Source organism: Manis javanica, chromosome 5 (assembly GCF_040802235.1).
Source record: "Manis javanica isolate MJ-LG chromosome 5, MJ_LKY, whole genome shotgun sequence".
Lineage (NCBI taxonomy): Eukaryota > Metazoa > Chordata > Mammalia > Pholidota > Manidae > Manis > Manis javanica.
In genome coordinates this window covers 35,239,624-35,254,894 of record NC_133160.1, presented here as the reverse complement: position 1 = coordinate 35,254,894, position 15,271 = coordinate 35,239,624, and the positions used below count along the sequence as shown (strand labels likewise).

General features: G+C 36.3%; 1 protein-coding gene across 1 annotated transcript in view; it reads left to right on the top strand.

Annotated features, from left to right (window-relative positions):
• LOC108394214 (uncharacterized) overlaps nt 1–15,271 on the top strand; it is a 73,463-nt gene that overhangs the window by 32,794 nt on the left and 25,398 nt on the right. The window contains exon 8 of the mRNA XM_073238066.1: nt 8,286–8,450. The gene's annotated coding sequence lies outside the window, so the exon portion shown is untranslated. The remainder of the gene's footprint in view (nt 1–8,285; nt 8,451–15,271) is intronic.

Here is a 15,271-nt window from a genome sequence, read left to right as displayed (position 1 = left end):
TAACCATAGAGGTGCATCTGTCTTTCTCAAACTGGGCTGATGCATTCTTAGGGTAAATTCCTAGAAGTGGAATTCCTGGGTCAAGTGGTATTTCTATTTTGAGCTTTTTGAGGAACCTCCATACTGCTTTCCACAATGGTTGAACTAATTTACATTCCCACCAGCAGTGTAGGAGGGTGGTCGCCAACATTTGTTGTTGTTTGTCTTTAGGATAGTGGCGATCCTTACTGGTGTGAGGTGATATCTCATTGTGGTTTTAATTTGCATTTCTCTGATGACTAGCGATGTGGAGCATCTTTTCATGTGTCTGTTGGCCATCTGAATTTCTTCGCTGGAGAACTGTCTGTTCCGCCCCTCTGTGCATTTTTTAAGTGGATTATTTGCTTTTCTTGTTTGTTGAGGTGCATGAGCTCTTTATATATTTTGGATGTCAACCCTTAATCAGATCGGTCATTTATGAATATATTCTCGCGTATACTGTAGGGTATCTTTTTGTTCTATTGATGGTGTCCTTTGCTGTATAGAAGCTTTTCAGCTTGATATAGTCCCACTTGTTCATTTTTGCTCTTGTTTCCCTTGCCCGGGGAGGTATGTTCTTGAAGAAGTCGCTCATGTTTTTGTCTGGGAGATTTGCGCCTATGTTTTTTTCTGAGAGTGTTATGGTGTCATGACTTACATTCAGGTCTTGGATCCGTTTCGTATTTACTTTTGTGTAATGGGTTAGGCAGTGATCCAGTTTCATTCTCTTACGTGTAGCTGTCCAGTTTTGCCAGCACCATCTGTTGAAGAGACTGTCGTTTCCCCATTGTATGTCCACGGCGCCCTTTTCATATATTAATTGATCATATATGTTCGGGTTAATGTCTGGAGTCTCTATTCTGTTCCACTGATCTGTGGCTCTGTTCTTGTGCCAGTAGCAAACTGTCTTGATGACTGTGGCTTTGTAGTAGAGCTTGATGTTGGGGAGCGAGATACCCCACCCCCACACAGACAGACACACTTTCTTCTCAGGATTGCTTTGGCTATTTGGGATCTTTGGTGTTTCCATATGAACCTTTGAACTATTTGTTCCAGTTCGTGGAAGAATGCTGTCGGTAATTTGATAGGGACTGCATCCAGTCTGTATATTGCTTTGGGCAGGAAGGCCATTTTGATGATATTAATTCTTCCTAGCCAAGAGCATGGGATGAGTTTCCATTTGTTAGTGTCCTCTTTAATTTCTCTTAAGAGTGTCTTACAGTTTTCAGGGTATAGGTCTTTCACTTCCTTGGTTAGGTTTATTGCTAAGTATTTTACTCTTTTTGATGCAATTGTGAATGGAATTGTTTTCCTGATTTCCCTTTCTATTAGTTCATTGTTAGTGTATAGGAAAGCCACAGATTTCTGTGTGTTGATTTTGTTTCCTGCCACTTTGCTGTATTCTGGTATGAGTTCTAGTAGTTTTGGAGTGGAGTCCTTAGGGTTTTTTATGTACAATGTCATGTCATCTGCAAATAGTGACCGCTTAACTTCTTCCTTACCAATCTGGATTCCTTGTATTTCTTTGTTTTGTCTAATTGCTGTGGCTAGGACCTCCAGTACTATGTTGAATAACAGTGGGGAGAGTGGGCATCCCTGTCTTGTTCCCCATCTCAAAGGAAAAGCTTTCAGCCTCTCGCTGTTCAGTATGATGTTGGCTGTGGGTTTGTCATATGTGGCCTTTGTTATGTTGAGGTACTTGCCCTGTATACCCATTCTGTGGAGAGTTTTTATCTTGAATGGATGTTGAATTTTGTTGAATGCTTTTTCAGCATCTGTGGAGATGATCATGTGGCTTTTGTCTTTCTTTCTGTTTATGTGGTGGATGGTGTGGATGGATTTTCGAATGTTGTTACCATCCTTGCATCCCTGGGATGAATCCCACTTGGTCATGGTGTATGATCCTTTTGATGTATTTTAGAATTTGGTTTGGTAATATTTTGTTGAGTATTTCTGCATCAACATTCATCAGGGATATTGGGCTATAATTTTCTTTTTTGGTGGTGTCTTTACCTCATTTTGGTATTAGGGTGATATAGGCTTCATGGAATGAGTTTGGGAGTATTCCCTCCTCTTCTGTTTTTTTGGAAAAGTTTAAGAAGAATGGATATTATATCTTCTTTGTATGTCTGATAAAATTCCAAGGTAAATCCATCTGGTCCAGGTGTTTTGTTCTTGGGTAGTTTTTTGATTACTTATTCAATTTCTTTGCTGGTAATTGGTTTGTTTAGATTTTCTGTTTCTTCCTTGTTCAGTCTTGGAAGGTTGTATTTTTCTAGGAAGTTGTCCATTTATTCTAGGTTTTCCAGCTTTTTACCATACTGGTTTTCATGGTATTCTCTCATCTTTGTATTTCTGTGGTGTCTGTCGTGATTTTTCCTTTCTTGTTTCTGATTCTGTTGATGTGTGTTGATTCTCTTTTTTTTTTAATAAGTTGCTTGAGGCTTATCTGTTCTGTTTATTTTTGCCAAAGAACCAGCTCTTGGCTTCATTGATTTTTTTCTAGTTTCATTTTTCTCAATTTTATTTCTTCTCTGATCTTTATTATGTTCCTCCTTGTGCTGAGTTTAGGTCTCATTTGTCCTTTTTCCAATTTTGATAATTGTGATGTTATACTATACATCTGGGATTGTTCTTCCTTCTTTAAATAGGCCTGGATTACTATATACTTTCCTCTTAAGACTGCTTTCGTTCTATCCCACAGAAGGTGGGGCTTTGTGTTGTTGTTGTCATTTGTTTTCATATATTGCTTGATCTCTATTTTAATTTGGTCATTGATCCATTGATTATTTAGGAGCATGTCGTTAAGCCTCCATGTGGTTGTGAGCCTTTTTGCTTTCTTTGTACAATTTATTTCTAGTTTTATACCTTTGTGGTCCAAGAAGTTGTTTGGTAGAATTTCAATCTTTTTTATTTTACTGAGGCTCTATCTGTTCTAGTGCGTTGTTCAGTGCCTCTATGTCCTTACTTACTTTCTTTCTGGTGGATCTAAGCTTTGGCATGAGGGGTGTGTTGAAGACTCCTATAATGAGTGCATTGCATTCCATTTTGTCCTTTAATTTTGTTAGTATTTGTATCACATATGGTGGTGCTCCTGTGTTAGGTGCATATATATTTATAATGGTTATATCCTCTTGTTGGACTGAGCCCTTTATCATTATGTAATACCCTTCTGTATCTCGTTACTTTCTTTGTTTTGAAGTCTAGCTTGTCTGATTTTAGTACTGCGACACCTTCTTTTTTCTCATTGTTTGCATGAAATATCTTTTTCCATCCCTTGACTTTTAGTCTGTGCATGTCTTTGGGTTTGAGGTGAGTCTCTTGTAAGCAGCATATGGATGGGTATTGCTTTTTTATCCATCCTATTACTCTGTGTCTTTTGATTATTGCATTCAGTCCATTTACATTCAGGGTGATTATTGAAAGTAAGTGCTTATTGCCATTGCAGCTTTAGATTCGTTGTTACCAAAGGCTCAAGGTTAGCTTCTTTAATATCTTCCTGTCTAACTTAACTCACTTATTAAGCTATTATAAACACTGTCTAATTATTCTGTATTTGTTTCCCTTCTTATTCCTCCTCCTCCATTCTTTATATGTTGGGTGTTTTATTCTGTGCTCTTTTGTGTTTTCTTTGACTGGTTTTGTGGGTAGTTGATTTTATTTTTTGCCTTTAGTTAGTATTTGGCTGGTCTGCTTTCTTTGCTGTGCTTTTATTTTCTCTGGTTGACATCTGTTTCACCTTAGGAGTGCTCCCATCTAGAGCAGTCCCTCTAACATACCCTGTAGAGGTGGTTTGTGGGAGGCAAATTCCCTCAAGTTTTGCTTGTCTGGGAATTGTTTAATCCTTCCGTATTTAAATGATAATCATGCTGAATACAGTGTTCTTGGTTTAAGGCCCTTCTGTTTCACTGCATTAAATATATCATGCCATTTTCTTCTGGCCTGTAAGGTTTCTGTTGAGAAGTCTGATGATAGCCTGATTGGTTTTCCTTTGTAGGTGACCTTTTTCTTCTCTCTAGCAGCCTTTAAAATTCTGTCCTTGTCCTTGATCTTTGCCATTTTAATTATTATGTGTCTTGGTGTTGTCCTCTTTGTGTCCCTTCTGTTGGGGGTTTTGTGTATTTCTGTGGTCTGAGTGACTATTTCCTCCCCCAGTTTCGGGAAGTTTTCAGCAATTATTTCTTCAAATACACTTTCTATCCCTTTTTCTCTCTCTTCTTCTGGTACCCCTATAATGGGGATATTGCTCCTTTTGATTTGGTCACACAGTTCTCTTAATGTTGTTTCAATTCTGGAGATCCTTTTCTCTCTCTCTTCGTCAACTTCTATGTGTTCCTGTTCTGGTTTCTAATCCATCCATGGCCTGTTGTATCTCATCCATTCTGCTTTTAAATCCATCCAGAGATTGTTTTATTTCTGTATTCTCCCTCCTTAACTCTTGCATATTTCCCTGCAAGCCTATCAGCATGGTTATGACCTTACTTTTAAATTACTTTTCAGAAAGATTGGTTAGATCTATCTCCCCAGATTCCTTTTCAAGGGAGACTGTCTGGGTTAATCTGGTCTGTATCAAATTCTTCTGCCTTTTCATGGCGATAGAGATAGTCATGGGTAGTTGGCATGTGTCAGGTGGGAGAATGTCCCTTCTTGCTAGTTTGTGGCCTTCCTCTCCTGGGAGAACAGCGGCCTCTAGTGGCTTGTGTTGGGCAGCTGCGTGCAAATGGGGTCTCTGATTCTTGCCCAGCCGCTGTGAAGGAAGCTCAGCTTGCACTTGCTGCAGTCTGCTATGGCGAGGTCGCACCATAGCGGGAATGGGTGGGAGGCTGTTTATCTCCATGAGGGCCCTCGGAGCTATGCTGCCGCCCAGGGGTTTAAGGCACCCGGAGTTCCCCGGGTTCCCAGCTGCTGAGCTGATTGTGCCAGGGTGCCTCTGCCCTCCTGTGGAGTCCCTGTCCCTTTAAGACTTTCAAAGGTCCATCTTTTTTTGTCCCAGGGGCACCAGCTGCGGGGACCCGCTTGCAGATTTTACTGCCCCCTTCCTGTAATATCCAGCACCCCACGCACTGTGTGTCTGCCCTCTGGTGCAGATGGCTAGGGCTGGGTGTTTAGCAGGCCTGGGCTCCCTCTCCCTCCCCGCTCCAACTCCTCTCCTCCCGCCAGGAGCTGGGGTGAGGGGCGCTTGGGTCCCGCCGGGCTGCAGCTTGTATCTTAACCCTCTTCGCAAGACGCTGGGTTCTTGCAGGTGTAGATGTAGTCTGGCTCTTGTCCTGTATCTTCTTGTCTCTCTTTTAGGAATTTAGTTGTATTTGTTGTATCTTCAAATATATATATGTTTTTGGGAGGAGATTTCCGCTGCTCTACTCTTGCTGCCATCTTGGCTCCACCCCTATCCTCATAAAGAAATTTTAATTGGGTATAATTTCGCCAGTAGCTACACTATCTTGTAGCAGTGAGTCTTGTTTTGACCTAGGAGTTTGTTCTTTTTACCCTTAAATGAGCTTCTAAGGCTTTAATCTCCAGTGGGGAAGACCCTTTTCTGAAAGTACAGCTGAGACATTCTACAGCTACAATACAATTCAGCAGGTAAATAAATAAATAAATAGTATAACATAGATACACTAGTCTTAGTGGAATACAAATCCTATTGCCCTCAAAATATTCTTTATTATTTTGTGAATAAACTTAACAGTAGTGAGGCTTGCCTATCCATAAATACACTGCTACATAATTATAATTCATCTAGATTTCTCTTACGTTTCTAGTCAAATTTTGTAATATTTCCAACGGAAAAACTTCAAGGTACTTTTAAAAATATATTTCTATGTACTGTTTATCATTCGTATTATTTCCATTGTGTTATATATTTACTATGTCATAAGATTTTTTTTATAAAGTTTGCATATTTCATGTCCTGAATTTTTTTTTTTTTAATTTCAGTTACTTCACTTGGACATTCAGGGTACACCATTATATAATCATACTCATAAATTTCAAGATACTCATTTACTGTCTTTAGGCAAAAGTTTTTATATAACCATAAATTAATAACCAGAGATGCATTTTCCTAGGTGGGTCTTTCAAAGTTGGAAGACTCCTTAGACAGCTGACAAGGATGTTAAGAAGATATTCCCAGGTATATATTAGGATTAGATCTTAATATGATGAGATGAGTTTTGCCTTCTTAACTGTGTTCCTAGATCTCAGAGCTGCTATCATAACATATTATTTGAAATTAGTCCTATAAATACAAATATGTTACAGTGTGATTTCCAGAAACAGTCTTTGGGATGTTTGGAAATCTTTTTTAAGACCCAGAGAAACTAGCATTTTAAATATGCTATTGAGGTACTCCTTCTAAAGTATAATAATGATATTTTATTTTCTATTTCAGCAGATTCCAATCTTGTGACATTGGTAAACATTTTATATGAGATTGTAAAGGTACTAAAGCTATCACGTAAAACCATTTTGATTTCTCTTTTATATGCTGATGAATTACATGACTGTTTCCTGATTTCCGTAATGCAGTATACTTTGAATAGTTGAAAAAGTCCATAGTAATACCAAAATTAAAGCTATTTCTTTTCAAAAGTGATTTGTTTATAAGTTATGCCCCATCTATTAAAACTCAAAATGTGACTATAGTCCCACCCCTATAAGAATTTTTTCCCCTGTGTTATCTCAGTGATATTATAGTATATATGGAAAAGTGTTTGTGTTTGCAGCCAGTGTATTATGCCTACTTTACTTTAGAGTCTTCTCATTACTCTGCTTAATCTGAAACTCTTTTGTGTCTTTAGAAAACAATCTGTCAGTAAATTATAGTTTGGTGGCCCTGGTTGACTCACAAGACTAGTAATTACAAATAAAATTATGGTTTGTTTAAAACTGTAGTGAGTTAAAATGATTTTTTAAATGATTTTTTAAATTCCAAAAGTAAGTATTTATTAAAAATAATTAATGGAAGAGTTTTATGAGTTTAAAAAACATTTTTGGTCTTAGTTCAAAAATTAGGGACAGGGGAATACAAATTGTTCTAGTCATTTCTGTCCTTGAATAAAAAATTGCTATGATGACACTATTTTATTAACTCTTTTCAAGATGTGTGAGTAATAGTGAAGAAGCTGTTTGAGTCTAATGATTTGATACTTACCTTAATTTTTAGCTGAATTTATATGCACACTTTGTTAGATTAGCAAATCTGTATCTATAAATATGTTAGTCTCTGAACCACAATTTAAATTTCTATCTACCAAGAATCTGTTAAAGATAGTAAAAATAATTATTCCACATTTTAGCTACTAGATATGAAGAATTTACTAGTATAAAAAATTATTCAAGATACTCAATAGCACATAAATTTTCCTGTTCAAAAGTAATGTCAAAATTATCAGCAGCAAGCACTGATTGCATGGTATCAGAATTCTTTCACAGATGACAAGGAGGGTGAGAAAGAGGCAGTGGATCCAGATTGCTTTACAAGTGCCCAGATCCTTCTAAACAGCTGCCCTTAATAGGAAGTGAATTTAGTGAAGGACTGCGATGGGTGGGGAAAAATAGGAAGAATTAGGCATAAAATTATGATGTGTACTGTAACAGATGTTGGGCACAGTCAAATATCCTAAGGTCTTGGCCCACCTCTGTCACTAGCAATGAATTTTAGACCAAAATGTAACCTACATCTGTCTCTTTAATACGCTGTAATATGCAAAATGAGAATATAATGTGCCAAAAAAATTAAAATGCTTTGTAAATTATAAGGTACTATATAAATGCAAGGCATAATAAATATCTAACAACCTCCTTACCCTGGGCAGTAACTGAACGGGGCAAGAATCCAAAGCCAGTATCACTGTCTTCTTCAACATCCTGTTCTGTCTCTGCCATCCGGGCTCTCACATAATTTTTTTTTTTTTTTTTTTCGGTGAGGAGAGGCTGACTGGCTGGGGAGCCTAGGGGATGAGCTCCTGCAGGGAAGGTTTGGGATGCTTGAAACTAAGGGGTATCTCACATAATTTTTTGAATGCTTATTTTTTTCTCTTGACCAATTCCCTTATAATTTAATTATCATTGGATTGATTTTCCTCCTTTTTATCATTTTGTAGCAAGTTCATTGAGGAGCCAAACTTCCCACTCTTTCTTCTTGTTACTATTACCTATATCATCATGATTATGAGTTTAATTATTATTTATACATGTGCAGTATTCTGTGAATAACAGAATTGGTTTGTATTATTGTGGTCTTCTTTTCTCCTCATTCTTTAAAGTCTGTGTTGAAGACTATGGACCTTTCAGCCAGTTTGTCATATCACAGAGATGACAGCTTTACACGGATGGCCATACCTTTGCCCTGGCCTTCGGTCTACTGACTTCAGATGCATACAGTTGTGATGTTCTCAGTCAGTCTCACTGAAAGAAAAATACAGAATGAGGTAAGAATGGAAGCAACATCTACTGCAGAAAAAAAAAAAAAATCACAGGGAAACTATGGAGACGATCAATGGGAGAGACACCAAATGCTAATGCTTGCCTTTGTTTATGTGTTGTTCTCATAGCATCTGACAGTGGCATTGTCTTAATCATCTAGTATTTGCCAGTCCACTATTACCTTAGCAATTACAAGTTTTGAAAAGCTAAATGCAATAGTTTTAAGTAGAATTCTGTCAAAATGCCAACTCTTCACTGAAAAGAAAGCAAGCTATGATATATATTAATTCAATTAATAGCCAGATAAAGGGATCTTTACCACTAAGAACAAAAGAGGCAGTGATAAATTGGAAGTTGTTTTAATCTATTAAAAAGTGTTATAAATTTGATTAAATTGTATTGTTTATAATATATATGAATATAAAATGACATAAACTACAGTAGAAATAGTTTGAAAGTATTATTTTTTTAATTCACTCTAAAGTGAATTAAAAATGCTTATAATGACTTCTGGTTTCTGATTCTATATATAAGGAGCATGAAAGTTGCCACTTTGTCTTAACAGCAAGTAGAAAGCTGAAGAGATTGAAAAATAAAACCTCTACTTGGTACATAAAAGAGGAGGACACCAGTCAAGCCACTAGCCCAAAGACTGAGGAGACAAAGCGCAGGGGCTCCCAGGGCAGAGACTCCAAAGCCAAAGCCCTGTGGGGACCACGAGGCAGATCCTCCAAAAGTGGCATGCTGTGCACTTTTAAGTAGTTCCTTGGCAGTCAAATACTACATATCCTCACATAGTACAGATAGACATTTGAAGATGCCAGAGGAAAGAGGAAATGATGCCTCTTTGTCTGCAAAAGTGTCAGTCTAGCACCTAGTCAGCAAAGCTTCCGAACTCTGAAAAAGAACAGGACAAAGGGTGGCTCAATCAGAGATTAATATTGGACTAAGAATTAAAGTTTGGGAAAGCTAAAGATTCTGATCACTCTGGCATCTTTGCTTACTGCCAATATGCACCTCAGAGTTTTCCTTCATTCTAGTTCTCTACAGAGAATCAAACTCATGGAAGGAATAATTAGTGAGCTTTGGTTGATTCAGAGAAATAACACTGTCACAGTCTGTGATGAGACCATATGCTAAAGATTAGTTCTTCCGCCCACAGCTCAAAAATAATTTTATTTTTAGGAATTGAAAAGTAGAAAAGGAAATGAAAAATATTCTGAGATAAGGAAACCTCGTGATCAAGCCTAAATGAAGGGGAATACTTACAGTCTCTCTTCAAGTATGCTGTAGGTTAGCATAGTTACTAGAAAAATGTAATGGTTGTAATAACACTGATCTGACTTAGAAGGTGGTCTAGAAAGAGCACTGACAGAGCCTCTGAGTCTAGAAATAGCTAAATCTTGGTCAATTTTGACTCTGAAGGAAGACCAGAAAATGATGAGTGTGACATGAAATATATAAGAGATACAATGTTCTAGATTGCTATGCTGTATTGTGAAGAAAGAGAAATAAGGCTGGGAACAGATGAATAAGGCCATATATTAACCAACTGCACTATATTGCACAGATAAGCTCTGTTGTGTTGGCAGAAGGCTTATATTGTATAATCAACTTGGCCAATCTTTAGCTGGTGATTCCTTTTTCTTAACGTGGTGTCTACAGTATAAATAGCAAGGTGAATGGGCTGGTAAACACTAAATATCAACGAATCTATCAGTAAGTGAAACCACTACTCACATTTGTTGCATCTCTTATTTGCAGAAAAAAATGACTACTGTTGCCACAAAAGGGGAAAGATTTAAGATACTAAATTTACTCATGTTTCTATAGTATATCTTCCATGTATTCTCTACAGTATACTTGGGTCAGTCATTTGCAAGTCCTTTGTGGTACAGTTGATCTTAGGGAAACTTTCCAAACGTATTTAAGTTCAATTTCCTTCATCTTTTTAATGAAGGGGTACATATGATCCTATATAAGACTTTTCCTGCTCTAACATTCTATAATTCTTCTCAAATGTTAGCAGATGGTTTAGGTCCTGGCCCTGCTTGACTATAGCTTCTTTCAGCAAATTGATTGATAAGACCTCACTGACCTTTGCCATGTCACCTGTGTGTTACAGGAATTGGTCTCTATTGATTGAAGTCACAGATGGATATCTGCTTGCTGCTACTCCGTCCACTTTTGAAATTGTTAAAAAAAAATTAAAAAGAACTCTTGATATTGGGGACAGTGTAACAGCCTGCCCTTTAATCTTGATTAGGGCTGTTAAATGTGTTTGCACAGTATTTGCCCTACACAGAAGTGCTTGGCCTAGGGAAAATAAGGGAACAGAATGCCAGCCACCTTGTTTGACTTATTTGTGAAGGTGACATTGATTTGACTTATTCATACTTACACAATTGACATGGCTTGACCAATAAAAACTTTATTTTGTACATTAAGTAGAATTTTGGGGTCATATGCTCCAACTGCAACTCTGTTAAGGACACCCTCATCTGGTAGTTGATCTGTCCCTAAGAGAAGTCTTAAGGAGACACCATCAGAAAAATAAATGTTTCTTTGACATTGTTCCCTTAACTACAGATGTCTTCCATAAACTGATAAAATTTTGTATGGCTCTTATATAATTTGCTGTGTTTATGCTTGATTTCATGTGGGTTTTCAGTATGTGTATATATATATGCATTGCAAAGTATAGTAAGGGTTTCTCCAATCATAGTTGGCAGGATGGGTGAGAGCATAGTGCTGAGAGAAATATTTTCATATTTCATCAGTTCAACCACATAATTTCATCATTGGAAAGTGAAGATCATCCAGATTCTTGTGTACTCCTGTCTACTCATCCTTCTGGTTTTGAGAAAATAAACATTAAGTGCTTAACCGTTTGCTTGCAAGATAGTCTGCAAGGTCTGTATAGCATGACCTGCTCAAAAGAAACTTGTCCTAAGTCAGTTTGGTGTGGTGGATAGGATCATGAATTCTGATTCCAAATGCTTTGGTCTGACTCTTGGCTTCCCCACTGCCTGTGCTACAGTGAGCAATTAGATTCTCTGTGCCTCTGTCTTATCATCTATAAAGTGGGAGAAATAATAACAGTTCCTTTTGTATGGATTCAGGGAGTTAAAATTTCTGAAGTGCTTAGGCCAAGGCCTATAATATAATAATACTAGGAAACAAGCACATTTTGTGGTACTGGTGGTGGTGATACCTTCTGTTGATGGCTTTGAAACCTTCCAGGGTGTCTGAATATGCCAAATATTCTCACACACACTGTAGTTGGTTGCCTCAAAATAAACAATAGGAACCAAAAATGGTTCTAAACTATGATGAATGCCAAAGTTAATAAATGAATTAAAAATACTGTCCTTTTTTTAAATGAATTTTAAAACCATCAAAAGAATATTTCTAATGGTATCTACCATTAGATTCATCTATCAGATGAATTATTTGAACTAAAACCAGTCCTTGAGGTTTGTGGAAACCATTAAAGGACCTTTCCACAGACAGCAGGGGAGAATATTATCAGAGAAATGAGTATTTATAAAGAACTGCTCCTGATTTTTTCTTCAGAGTTTGATTTTAGTTAAAAGAGGATAAAATATTGTGGAATTATAATAATGGGGAGCAAAAATGAAGTGTAGTCTATTGATATTTAAAATTATATCTTTTGTAACATTCTTATAACTTTTGTTATAGTTTGTAGATTTGTAGTGGTACTGATGGTTTAAACCATGAAGGAAAAGAAAGCAATTTATAAAAAAGAATTTCATTAGCAGATTGGATAAAATTATTCTGAACTCAAATTCTGCTGGAGTTTATTACAATAAATGAAACACATTTCACTGACCATGGTGCTTTGCTCAGTAAACAAACAAATAATTAATTATATCACTTTAATTGATAATCACATAAAGTAAGTGTAAAAATGTGAGGAATAGCATAGAAAAGTCAGTGAACATGATATGAGTAGCAATCTTATTTTAGCAAGCTGCATTGCTTTTCATGTGTACTTTTACAGGTTTATTTTCTTGCCACAATTTTGGAGATGTTTGAACATCCATGCCTACTTCTTCTTGTCATATCAGTAACGATATGGAACAAGCATCTTCTCTGTGCTTTCGTGAGTTGTCACATTTCTTTGTAAGCTTGGATTGGCTTTCATCGTATTTGGTACTTACGTTGTATAAAATCTCTCTCAAGAGTTCCCTTGATAGGAAGTTTCTTGTCAACATTACTTCCTCTGGGATGTCTTCATCTTTTTCACTATGTTCTTCTTTCTTTTATGTTGGTAAGTTTTGTTTTGAGTTCCCCCAGCTGCTTAGGTAGAGGCTCTCAAACGGTACTGTCAGCATTCTCCTTGGCTGCTCCTGTAACTCCATTCATGCTTGAGTATAATTTCACCTGCAGCATGATCACTTTTTGTTCCTTTGCTGCACTTTACCTATTTTGGGCACTCCGTCTTTTGATTATTTATATTTGTAAAATGTCATGTGGGTTTATCACGGGAAGACAAGGAAATAAAACAACTATACATTTTGCTGAGTGTGAACCAAATAACAGATGCACAGGGACCAATCCTGAACAGAGTTCAAAAGATGACATCATTGGTCGCTGATCATGCTGCAGATCTGTAATTACACAGTAATTTGTGGACTAAAGAATTAGCAGTAAAGTTTATACTTTATGCAATTAGTCACAGTTGATATACTGTGGCAAATGAATCTGACTGTGTTTGGGGGTACTGGCATTATTAAACTAAGTCATGATACTTCAAATCTGTGCATAGTGAAGCCAAGCTAATTGACTGCCTCCTGGAGTAATTTTCAGCATCCAGATCCTTCACACTTGTTAGGTGTATAACAAAGTACAACACGTTTATTATTTTCTTTTTTTTAGCTATTAAAAATGACACTTGTTTTTAAATTTTTTGATTATTATTAGTGTTTAAAAATACAATTTATTTTTATTCCTTGTATCCCGAAACCTTGCTATACTCACTTATTTGTTCTAGTCACTTTAAGTTTTGTTCTTTTCTTTTGTAAATTTTTTTGGGTTATTCTCCTTAGGGAATCATGTGGTCTGCAATAATAAATAAAAATAGAGGCATTTTTATTTATTTTTTTCCTATCTTTATTTTTTAATTCCTTTTTATCACCTTATTGCATTGGCTGGGATCCCCAGTATAAGGCTGAATAAACATCCTTGCCTTGTTTCCAATCTTAGAGGAAAAGCACTATTAAGGACAACACTGGTTTTAAATAATATAGTAGGTGTAGGTTTTTTTGTAGTAGATGTTCAATGTCATGTTTAATAATTCCTTTCTAGTCAGAATTTTCTCCTAAGTGGGTATTAAATTGTGTGACATGCTTTTTCTGCATCAACTAACATGATCGTATGTTTTTTCTTCTTAGTCTTTTGATGTAATAAATTACATCGGTTAATTTTGTATGTTGAATCAAACCAGCCTAGCTTCTTCAGGATAAGCAGTATTTTGCCACCATATTTTTATCCTTTTTTATATATTACTGATTAGATTTGCTAATATTTTAAGGCATTCTGCATCTCTTCATGATGGAAATTGTTTTTTAGTTTTCAGTTTTTGTAATATTTTTGTCAAGTTTTGGAACCACACAAACAGAGCCTCATAAAATGAGTTGGAATGTGTTTCTGATTCTTCCCTTTTCTGGAAAAATTTATGTAGAATTGTTATTTCCCCCTGAAGTGTTTGGCAGTGTATGCCAGTAACATAGCTGAGGCTAAAATTTGTTTTCTTGTTACTGTTGCAAGGGTTTTAACTCTAAATTCAATTTTTAAAATTGAGTTAGAAATAATGAGGTTTTCTTTAAATAGTGAGCTTTGAGAGTTTGTGTCATTCAAGGTATTAGTCTAGCTCATCTAAGTCATCAAGTTTAAAGGCAAAAAGTTGTTTGTCATATCCCTTATTTTCCTTCTTGTGGCTTTAGAGTCTGTAGTTATATCCTCTCTCATTCCTGTATTTGTATTTATGGTCTTTCCTTTTTTTACTTCATCAGTCTGACTAAAATTTTATCAATGTTATTGATCTTTTTAAAAGGGTTTAGTTGTTTTTCCCTATTGTTTTTCCATTTCAACTTTATTGGTACCTTATCACTTTTCATCCTTCCTCTGCTTCTTTTGATTTGCTTTTCTTCTTACAACCTGTTAGGCTGAACATCGAAATGATTTATATACATGTGCATTCTGCTGTAGTTGGATAGACTGTTCTATAAATGTCAATTACGTCAAGCTTATTAAGGTTCGTTCAGTTTTTCTCTTGTATTGCTTGTTTTCTTTCTACTTGTTCTATTGCTGAGAGAAGAAGACAAAAGTTCCCTATTATGATTGCAATTGTGTCTTTTCCCCTTTCAGTTCTATTAGCTTTTGCTTTGAAGATCTGCTCTTAGTTGTGTACACATTTAGTATGTTATGACTATTTGGTAAATTGAATCTTTCGTTATCATGATGATTTGCCTCTAGAAATATTCCTTGTTCTGCAGTGTACATTGTCTGTTATGAGTATAGCCACTCCAGCTTTCTTCTGATTTTGTTTGCAACTGATCATCATTTAATCTATTTATTTATATTTATGACAAGTTTCTTGTAGAGAGAATAACTGAGTATTGTGTTTTTTATGTAATGTGTCAACACCTGTGTTTTCTTTGTTATGCTTAGACCTAGGATAGTAACTACAGCCTATGGGTCAAATCCAGCTTACTGCAGACCAACCCGATCACATCCATGCACTTACATATTGTTTATGAGTGCTGTGAACTTTAGCGGCAAAGTTGATCAGTTGCAACAG